The sequence below is a fragment of the Nelusetta ayraudi genome, unplaced genomic scaffold, assembly GCF_046127955.1.
Source record: "Nelusetta ayraudi isolate G7.1 ecotype Tasmania unplaced genomic scaffold, CSIRO-AGI_Nayr_v1 ptg000016l, whole genome shotgun sequence".
NCBI classification, from domain to species: Eukaryota; Metazoa; Chordata; class Actinopteri; order Tetraodontiformes; family Monacanthidae; genus Nelusetta; species Nelusetta ayraudi.
Window position 1 is genome coordinate 4,640,001 of NW_027466066.1, and position 10,298 is coordinate 4,650,298.

A 10,298-nucleotide genomic window follows, 5' to 3' on the forward strand; every position below is an offset into this window, starting at 1 on the left:
TCTCCACATAATTGCTTTGCCTCTACCTGTTTGTCTGCCTCCGTCGTGCCCGGCTCGTCTGCCTGCGTGCCGCCAACCCGCGTGAGTCACCGGCGTCCTGTCGTCTTCCGAGGCTCTCCGAGCCTCTTCCAGGGTGCTGGGACAGATTGGGAGGTGGAGGGTGGGGGAAGCGGGGGGAGGTGGGGGAGGGAGAAGGGGGGGTGGGGGGGGGGCGCAGAGGTCATAAAAACGCTGGAGAAAAGCAGCAGGGCCGGGAGACGTAATGGTAGTGGTGAAGCGAGGCCCGGAGCCGCTCGAACATTCCTCTCATTGTTCAGAGGCCCTGTAAGTCTGCGAGCTCCCAAACCTCCATGAAAGGAAGGGAATCTCGCAGGCTACGGCAAGATAACCCAGATTCAGCCGCCCGCTTCAGAGCCGGCTTCGCTTTTCTTTTTTTTTTTTCTTCTTCTTCTTTTTTTTTTCCCCTTTTTCTTTTTCTTTCCGTCCGCCTCCCCGCCGTCCAGCCGAAGTTCCCTTCAGCGGAGCTCGAGCACAGGACCTAAACGGGAAGTGGTAGAGAGCTGAAGCTGGAACTGATTAACCTAATGATGGGGCACAAAGGGAAGAAAGATAAGAACGACCCGACCGCTCCGCATCTGTTGCCTTTTTCTCCATGGGACCGAATGTGAACCTTTATCTGAAAGACCGGCTGGAAGAACGAGGTGGGAGAAGCTTTTATTCCACTTTTTGTTTGATGGGAAAAGCTGGGAAAAGACGGAGGGGAGCGGGGGGCCAGGTGGATGAAGGGATGGAGGGTTTTTCTGTTTTTTGGGGGTTTTTTTTTTTTTTTTTTGCTTGTGCTTTGGTCGGGTGGGTGGGCGGGTGGGTGTGCCTGGCAGCAATATGTAAGAATGGGCCCGGGCTCAGGAAACCGTGGCGTAGTGGAAGAAGTGTGCGTACGTGCGCGCGCGCGTGCGTGTGTGTGTGTGTGTGTGTGTGTGTGTTTGTGCATGCGCGGAGCCTCTGTATCCAATTGTGCATGTGTGGTTCAGTGGCAGCAGGGCGGCTGTACGCTAAGTACAGGGCTGGTGGTGGTGAGGGTGTTTGGCAAGGACTCAGGCTGGGGATAAGGTTACATGCGCTGGGCTACCGGGAGCCGACCACAGGCCTGGGCTGGGCTCCTCACGGCTCAGGCTGCAGCGCTCGCAGCCTCCCGAAGAGACTTTGAGCTCTTCTTTCTTTTTCTCCGCCCCCCCCCCCCCCTTCCCTCCCTCCCTCCCTCTCTCGCTCGCTCTCCCTCTCTTCTCCGTCTCCCCCCTCGATCCCAACTTGGAAATAGGTTGGTTTTTTTTGTTTTTCTTTATCCTCGCGCTAATTTCCCACATGTGGCGCCGCGTTCCGCTGATTCCAGGCCAGACGAATGAAGCCGATTCCGAAAAGAGGAGGGGGGGTGTGGGGGGGAGAAGAAAGGGCGACGGAAAAGGCCGCGTATTAGAGCCAAAGTCCTTCGTTTTGAATGTCAAAGAATGTCACAGCCGGGGCGATAATTACGCCCTTGCACGAAACGTGAAGCAAACACGAGCTCGCATACCCAGACGGCGCGCGCTGCGAGCGCCGTCTGGCAGGAGGAGGGCGGGCAGGGCAGGGCAGGGCGTGGCGCGGCGCGGCGGAGGTGCGCGGGTTCAAAGGGTTCTGCGTCTCTCTCGCGGCTGACGGTTTTTTTTCCCCCGATGCGGCCCGACGTCAGGAGCCCTGACAGCCGGGGCCTCGCCGACCCGTCCGAGTGCAACACCTTTACCTTTTTACACGCGCTGCGTGTACCTGCCCTGATTGAAGCGCTGGGAGGGGAAGGGAGTTGCAGCGCGAACGCCGGACTTTTTTTTCTCACACGTCTCGTTGGGTCTCTTCCCTCGGGCCTAACGCCGGTAAGTTTGCTCTTAGTCCCCCCCCCCCCCCCCCCCCACGGACGTGACGGACATTTGCGAAGTGCAAATGTTGAGCGTTTACCGCGGCGTTTGGGGCACCCAGACGTCACTGGGGTGTCGGCGTTGACATAGCGTCTCCGGCCCGCGACGCCCCCCCCCCCCCGGACGGATCAATGAAGCCTGACTGTGAAATTCTCCCATGCCGTGAAGGCGGAGAGGAAAATCATCTCAAAAACGCCGGTTTGTTTTTGGCGATGCGGCCTGCAGGGTCGCAGGCACTCTTTCGAGCGGCCCGAGGGTGTGAATGATGTCAGACGGCTGTGTAATCCTGCTATTCTGGGCTTTTTGTGCAACAGGCGAGACGACTCAGCTAGCGTCTCTGTGGGCCCGCTGACATAACCGGGTTCATTATCGACAGGGAGCATATAACGTGTGCCTGGAGACAGAAGACACATAATTACATATCAACATACATACATATCTATATATACATATATATGTATATATAGATATGACTATGTATATCTGTATATACATACACACATATATATATATATATACACAGTATATCCATCCATTCATCCATTTATCCATATATATGTATACACATAGATGTAGATATAGATATAGCTATATATATATATATTTACAAACATATCCATATAGATGTATGCACACGTCAGAAGGACGTGGCTTCAGGCTCCAGCTGTCTCAACGGACGGGCTTTTCCTCGGAGCCGCGTGCCCTCGTGCAAACCGCACCGTCAGCCCTCGACTGAACGGCAGAGACGATCCGAGAAAAACAGCCAGCGGCCACGTCCGCACTCGGGGCCGCCACACGCCGTGCGCCGCAAACGTGGAAAAAAAAAAACACAGACGCACGCGCAGGGAGGAAGGATGCAGCGCCGCAACCAGAGGAGAAAAAAGAGAGAGAGAGAGAGAAAAAAAAAACATCAAAGCAGCCACACCAAAAGGCCAAGCGAGTCACGGAGAGTGAGAGAGCGAGGGAGAGAGAGTGGAGAGAGAGAGAGAGAGAGAGGGGGGCGAGAGAGAGAGACTACTCCATGAAAGCGCTTCGTCTACTTCAACGCGGGCACGTCGTCTGCCGCCGGCCGTGATGCCGATTTTCCGACTCGTCCTCCGTCAGGACGCAACACGCTGGCACAAATTACGAGCCGCCAATACGTTGCAGCCCGCACAGCAGAAGCTTATGATTACTCCAAACCATAATAAACATCCAATTTGAGAGGAGCGTAACAACAGGCCCGGCCCTCTGCGTAAGGTTTGGAAGAAGAAGGAGAAGAAGAAACATGAAGCCCAATAAAAAAAAGCCGGAATCCTCCCAGCGAGCGTTTGAGGCGAGGTGTTGGACAGCCAGTGTCAACCAGGGTTGGCGTCACCGGCAGTGGTGGCGGCGGGGAGTGGGAGGGGAAAGAGTGAGCTCATGGACATTAACGGCTGCGGGTTCGACGGCGAGGGGAGCGGCGGCGGCGGCGAGGGAGGGGAAAAAGAGAGAGAAACCGATGGAAAAGATGAAAAGGCAGAGAAAATAACACACGAGGCGAAACCGCTGGCAGATGAAAGGATGGATGGTTTTAGGTTGATGTCAGGGAGGAGTTAAAGAGGAGTTAGCACGCGCTCTTTGAAGGCCGGGCGGGGGGAGGGTGGGGGGGCAAACGACCTTAAACGACCTTTTGCCTTGAAATCGGCGCGATTGGCGACGGCGCAGAGACGGAAGATGCCCAATTGAAGCCGATTCAAATCGAGTGCGACTCCCGTCTGATTCGAGAAGCGTTCCAGGAGGATTAAATGGGATTATTCTTCTATCTGCTCCTTTTCACCCTGGATTCTGGGAAGGTTTGGTTTCGACATGAAATTGTTCTTTTCTTTTACACGTGAATGACAGAAGGACGAGGAGACCCGGCTGACTCCAAATGAGATGGTTGAGCGTGAGTTGAGCGCAGAGCGGGACCGACGGTGGTCGAAACTGATTTGGGGTCTGGAGTTCCCCAAAATTGTACCATTGACTAATACCTTCAACACAGCGGTGGAGGGTGACAATGAGAAACACCCAGAATCTACCGACGCCATTCTAGAAACCTCATGTCGAGCGTTCCTGTCGCGACGTCGGTCACGCCAGCTTGCTGCGTTCACTCCGGTTGGTTATCTGCCGATAGATCGGAGGACGTGTCCCGATAAGCCGATCCCTGAGCGACGGGGCATCAAAGCAGTTTCACTTCAGTATCAATTCACCGTTCCCCTCCTCGCACGGCCGCTCATTCCCGGCAATATCGCGACAAGGTTTCAGCCGGTCGCTTAGCAGCGGCGGAGGAAACATGGCCCAGTGCTCTCTGGACTTTTTTTTTTTTTTCCACATCGGGCCTGGAGATAAAGGGGCAGAAGTGGAAAGGGCAAAACGTTTTTTTTTTTGTTTGTTTTGTTTGTTTTTTTTTGAAAGGGAGTGCCACTTGACTCTGGCCGTTTCCTCCTAACTCGATTCTGTGTTCTGTCGCTGAAATGCTATTTTTATAGGGGGCCACGGGAAGTCTGAGAGTTGACAAGAACCATGCACGCCTCATTCACACACACACACACACACACACACACACACACACACAGAAAGAGAGAGAGAGAGAGACAGACAGAGCGGCTATAAGCGACACAGATATAGTGACTCAGACAGCAATTCGGTCCTTTTGGACATATTTTGAGAGGTTAAGACCCATGATGGAGGGGCTAGGGGTGGTGATGTTGCGGGGAGGAGGGAGGGAGGGGTTACGATGGAGGATAAGGTCTTCATTTGTTTTTTGGACGCGCTGTCACAACGCCAAGGACGTTCCGGTTGTCTCTGCTGGCCAGGGGAATTCCTGGCAGAGTGATTCTTGAGGGCACAGCACTGAATCACATTGCCAGGGATTTCCAATGGCTGACACGGAGAAAAACAAGCACGCCTGGCCTTCGTCGTCCCCCCCCGCCGCCATTCGGAGACGCAAGTACTCCCCCAATTGCCTACCTCAGGACTGGAGAGGTACCAGGAAAGCAGGAACGAGGAGAGGAGGCGTGGCCTGGCGGCTGTGCGGCAACAGGACTTAACCCACATGTGAGCAGTGAGTGTCAGCCATGTTCACAGTGGTTAAGTTCTGCCGCCACAGGGCCCGGATCAGACATCCACGGCGGACTTCAGGACAGGAATGCGGCCAAACTGTAGTTTCAAACCCTTCAGAAGAAACAAGCAAACAAGTAAAAAAAAAAAAATTAAAAAAAAATCACAGGGTGAATAAGAGACGTGACGCGATAGACACAAATGATGCAAGGCACAAAAACAAAGACAAAGATTGTCTCCTCGCTTTTAAATTGCCTGTGCGTCTGTCTGTCTGTTTGTTTTGTGTGTTTGGCACTTTTTTAACACCATGAACTCATCGTAGCAGACAGTCCAAAAAAATCAAACAGTCCCTCATGAATTCCTTCCACGGCTCCCCTACCTCTGTTAAAGGCCGGACGCGTCTAAACATGCACTTTACGGGTGACTTGCTTTTTTCGGCTACTGTTGTTGTTGTTGTTGTTGGTGGTGGTGGTGGTGGTCTTAGTCGTCGTCGTTGTTGTTGTTGTCGATGCGGCCGCCGTGGCCGTTCAAGATTCCGATCCTGCTCCGGAGCGTCGCTCCGCTGAATTGGCTGAATCGCTTTGGTTTCAGCTGCGTCCGCTCCCGCTAAATGTCAGCCGTCTCATTAGCAGCGAGGACTCGCTCCTGCGGGGCGAGCAATATGTCATCATACGCCGTCATTTGTATCTCCCACTGCCAGGGGCCCCCGGGGGCCAGTTTGCGTGTCGCCTCGCTCCCACTTTTGCGTTTCTGTTTTTTTTTTTTTTCTTTTCTCAACCTTGTGTTGTGTCGTACCTGTCTGCAAGAGCAGCGGGGCCTGTTAGCGCAGCCTGTTAGCTAGCGCGCACAGGTTTGTGGAGAGGTTTGTGTGTGTGTGTGTGCGTCTGATCTCTGACTTTTCTTTCCTATCTTTCTTGTGTGTGTGCGTGTGTGTGTGTGTGCGTGTGCACGTGTGTGTGTGTGCGCCTGTCAGTCTACCTCCAGCCCTCTAGCCACCTGCTGGGTCAGCCTCCTGTGCCTGCTGTGCTGATAATCAGTGTGTGACGTCGGCTGGCTCAGTTCAGCAGGAACAGGGGACTGGTCTCGTTTCCACATCCACACTCACACGCAACACATTTGGTATTTAACCGTCCACCGCGAGATCCCTCTCACGTCTGCATGTGCGAGCGTATCAACGAATGCACTTAGTTTAAAGATGGTTACGATATTAGTCGTTTTACAGAGAAACAACGTGTGATTTGTTAGCCTGTGCATTGATACAAAAGATCAACTTGAGGTCTGTCACAGCGTCTGCAGTTTTCACGTTTCTGTACATGTTGCTTCTATTGATGAGAACTTTGTGTTCCCTGGTAGCCCATGAATTGAAAAAAAAGATCAACTTTAGGTCTATCACAGCTTCTGCAGTTTTCACTTTTTTGTACACGTTTGCTTCTTTTTAAGGGAACGGCGTGTTCCTGTATGTTGAGTGTAACAGGCTTTATTTTGTGGTATTAAAGCAGAATTCCTTTGAGAAAAGCAGTGTCCTGTGTCATCTTCTTTTTTTCTTTTTTTTTTTTCGCTTGAACATTTTGCTGAGTAGGCCTCACGGCCTGTGAACGCAGGTTTGATAAACGTTTCATTACTCAGCCAGTCGCATCAGTCTCAGCTTCCTCATTCTATCAGACCAAAGAACTCTAAATCTTATTATTTCTTCACAGTCTGACGCTGTTCCTCTTAAAAGACCATCAACACAAAGACTGCTTGTAAGACAATATATGTTGCTCGCTTGCTTTTGCTCAGTCGGATAGGAAGTATGTGCTACTAGCTTTGACCGCTTATGAACTGTCGAATATCTGAATGCAATTAGATACAGAGCGGAGACTGAAACAGAACGTTTCACAATGAAAAAGAAAAACCGTTTAAAGAAAAAAAAAAAAATACAACCGTGCACATTTTCTGTTCCTCCCTATTTTGACTGTTGCCTACAAATATTTCACAAAACATCTTGAAATGGAAACAAGTCTCGCCCCACTTTTTTTTCATAGTGTCAAGTCAGTTTCTTAGAAAGAGGCTGCAGCAGCTGCTGATGCTGTTGCTGTGCATCCTCTGATGTTTACTTCCTGTCGAAGGTGCGTCACATATAAATTACGAAACTCTGGGGTTTTGCGCGATTTTTGCAGTCTTCTGACGTTCGTGTCAGTTCTGGGTTGTTGGTTTCTCAGTTTGAAGTCTGTCGCAGGTGGACAGACGGTTGTTTAACTGAACCCCATGGACAGATGAGATGTTTAGAAAATACTGATGGCGGATCAAAAGGACTGCAAAAGATAATACAACAAACCGCAATGGTTAAAAAGTAATACATTTGTATTATAATTTACCAAAGCAACAAACTCAGAGAAATGAGTCACACTAATTTTAGAATCCCCTTATTAAGTCTAACAGTGCAGTGGTTGTGGTTACACTGTCTGAGAGGAAGGAACCAGCTACCTTTAGCAACACACTGTTCAGTAAATGCTGCCCCAGACCTTAATCACTCCTAATGTTGCATTTTTAATGTTGCGAACAGAGCTAATGTGCCACACAAGTCCCCCATAATACTGTTGAACAGCAGGCCCTACAACAGTCATCACTTCAGCTTCAGTGTGAACAGTGAGCTAAAAGAAATATGCAATTTTGTGAAGAAACGGGAGTAAAAATGATTTACCAGGTGAGTTTGTTTTTTTTTTTCCCACGTCTTCCATTCGGAACAACATTTCCATCATCACTGCGTGTTGGTGGCAATGCACAGCTGGGAATAAACCACAGGCACTAATAATATGTGGCATCCGGATGTTTGTTTGTTTTTCTCATTTGCCTGTTTGTTTGTTTCCCTTTATCACATTTTCAAATAAAACATAACTTTATATTATCATAAAAAATGGATACAAATTGAACATTAGGGGATCACATAGGCACAATAGGCACGCCATCCCAAATATCTACAATACATTAAATATGTAATTATGGCATACATTGTGAGCAAAATGAAGAAGAGAGTGAGCGAATGTCAAGCATGTGTATTTCAAAAGTGTGTGATTCTTCTCCGGAATTCAATTGTAATTTTGCAGTCATTAAATAAAAGAGTTTTGATTCGGATGTTTGTCCCTACCGCCGGATGCCGAAAACGGACGTCATCGCTCGAGCGAGCCGTGTCATCGCAGCAGGAGCGGAAGCGTGAACCGACGACTTCCTGTTTCTTGAGAGAGCAGCCTGGCGGCACTACGCCTGAGCACCTTCCCTGCCCTTGCCTCTGGTTTGCAGCTGCTCCTCATCTTTACCGCCCAGCTAATCCTCTATGACTGTCCCACACACCCACGCACACATCACTTGGGTTACCTGTCGCTCACCTCCACGCACTGGCCAATCGGCTTTCGGCGTGGGCGTGTCCAAGCCGACCGAGCAGGTTAAGAAAGGCGGAGCTTAGGTAGCCTTGTTTGTTTTTTACTTTATAAATGTAAAGAAAAAAGTAATTAAAAATCGATTTAATTCAAATGAAATGCATGCACTTCATGTGAAAATGAAATGTAAACATTAGTATGTAAAAAAAGTATACAATGGATCCACATAATGAGAATGTTATTTTGTTGTTGTTGTTGTTGATGATGATGACGATGATGATGATGATGATGATGATAAATCCCTTATCAGTGCACTGATATGCTCTTACTTTGGAATCCCGCCATCTCTCAGCAAAAGGAAATAAGTTGGCAGCCTTTCACCTTGAAGGCAACACCCATGGCAAATAACCCTGGGAAGTTCATTCAGACACACAATGTTCTTTGATCAGCACTTCCCCTCTGTTATCGAGAACCCAGGGGCCGGTCCTCGTGAAGCTCAGCCACTGCCCGAGTGACTCAGGTTCAAGTGGAACTATGAAAATCAGTCAAATCGTTTCAGTGTGAATATGAAAAAGTCTGCAGCTCCAGACACACGCTCCACACCCCGCAGTGGTACACCAACACGTCAACCCTTCCCTCTGCTGCCTTTTTTCCCCAGCCTCCACTTTCTTTTCCGGCCCTTTGCTTCTCACCATAAACCAACCTGCCAGTCGGCCCTGCAGAAGACCTAATTGCCATTATGACTGTTGCAGCCCTGCACACACAGTGAACTGATTGTTCCACAAAGGAGGGGAGGTAGGGTGGGGGGCGGGGGGGGGGGGGTCTGTCTGCCCTGTGCAGACGCCACACAATATTATTATAGCGTGACTACGGCTCGTCTGCGCACACACACACACACACACACACACTTGAGTTTCCATCACCGTCTTTAAAGCCGCCTCCGTCTCCCTGTAATCTTTTCATTAAGCATAAAACAAACACACAATTCTATCGGGTTGACAATTTATGCATTGTTGCCTTTTGGAAGAAAAAAAACTTAAAACCCTGGATAAACACACACACACACACACACACACACACACACACACACACACACACACATACACACATAGCGCCACCTCCAAACGATATAGCTGGACCGAATGGAAAAGCAGCTTCTACAAAGGCAGGAACGCCCAGTTTTGGTGTGTGTGTGTGTGTGTGTGTGGGTGGGTGCGTACATGTGAGACACATGGGGCTGAGGTTTCAGGAAAGTTGACCTTATCCCAGTTCCAACTCTTCATCTACGTTTCCAAAGAAAGAAAAGGTCACCATTCCCACAAAGAAGAAGAAAAAACACTGACACTTTTAATAACTCTTCGAAAAAGACAAGCCTGCCTTCAGTAAAAATACCGTGTGTGTGTGTCTGTGTGTGTGTGTGTGTTTGATTCAAGAGCTAGCCACATTTCCATTGCAGTGTTCAAGGATGAGTCGTGTCTGTGTGTGTGCGTGTGTGTGTGTGTGTGTGTGTATGTGTGTGCGTGTGTGTGTGCGTGCGTGCATGCGTGCGGCTGCGGTGACCATGAGTAAAGGATATGGGAGCAAGCGAAGAGCCGGAGGAAACATCCACTCCCATAATATCGCAGTGACGTATTGCGGTGGGAAACAGCTCTGTCATCGTTGCTCGATGAGGCGGCGGCGAAGGCCGCGCGGACTGCAGACAGAAGGGAGGGGCGGCACCGAGACCACGATTGAAGCGGTAATCAGAGGCCGAAGGAAATAAGAAGTCGCCGCATGAGATCGCAAGCGAAAGAAGGAAGGCGGTAAAAATCAGAAAAATACAGAGATTAAAAAAAAAATCAGATTTGCTCAATTTAACGTTTAGATGAAGGTTAATCCCTTTCGTCTCCCATCAGTCTCCACGCTATATCCTGGGATTCCATAACCAATCCACCCT

General features: G+C 49.8%; 1 long non-coding RNA gene across 1 annotated transcript; it reads left to right on the forward strand.

Annotated features, from left to right (window-relative positions):
- The first annotated feature begins 4,649 nt into the window (after window positions 1-4,649).
- On the forward strand, window positions 4,650-6,521 carry LOC142886858 (uncharacterized). Its single transcript, XR_012926457.1, has 2 exons — window positions 4,650-6,282; window positions 6,391-6,521. It is a non-coding gene; the product is annotated as an uncharacterized LOC142886858 (long non-coding RNA).
- The last annotated feature ends 3,777 nt before the right edge of the window (window positions 6,522-10,298 follow it).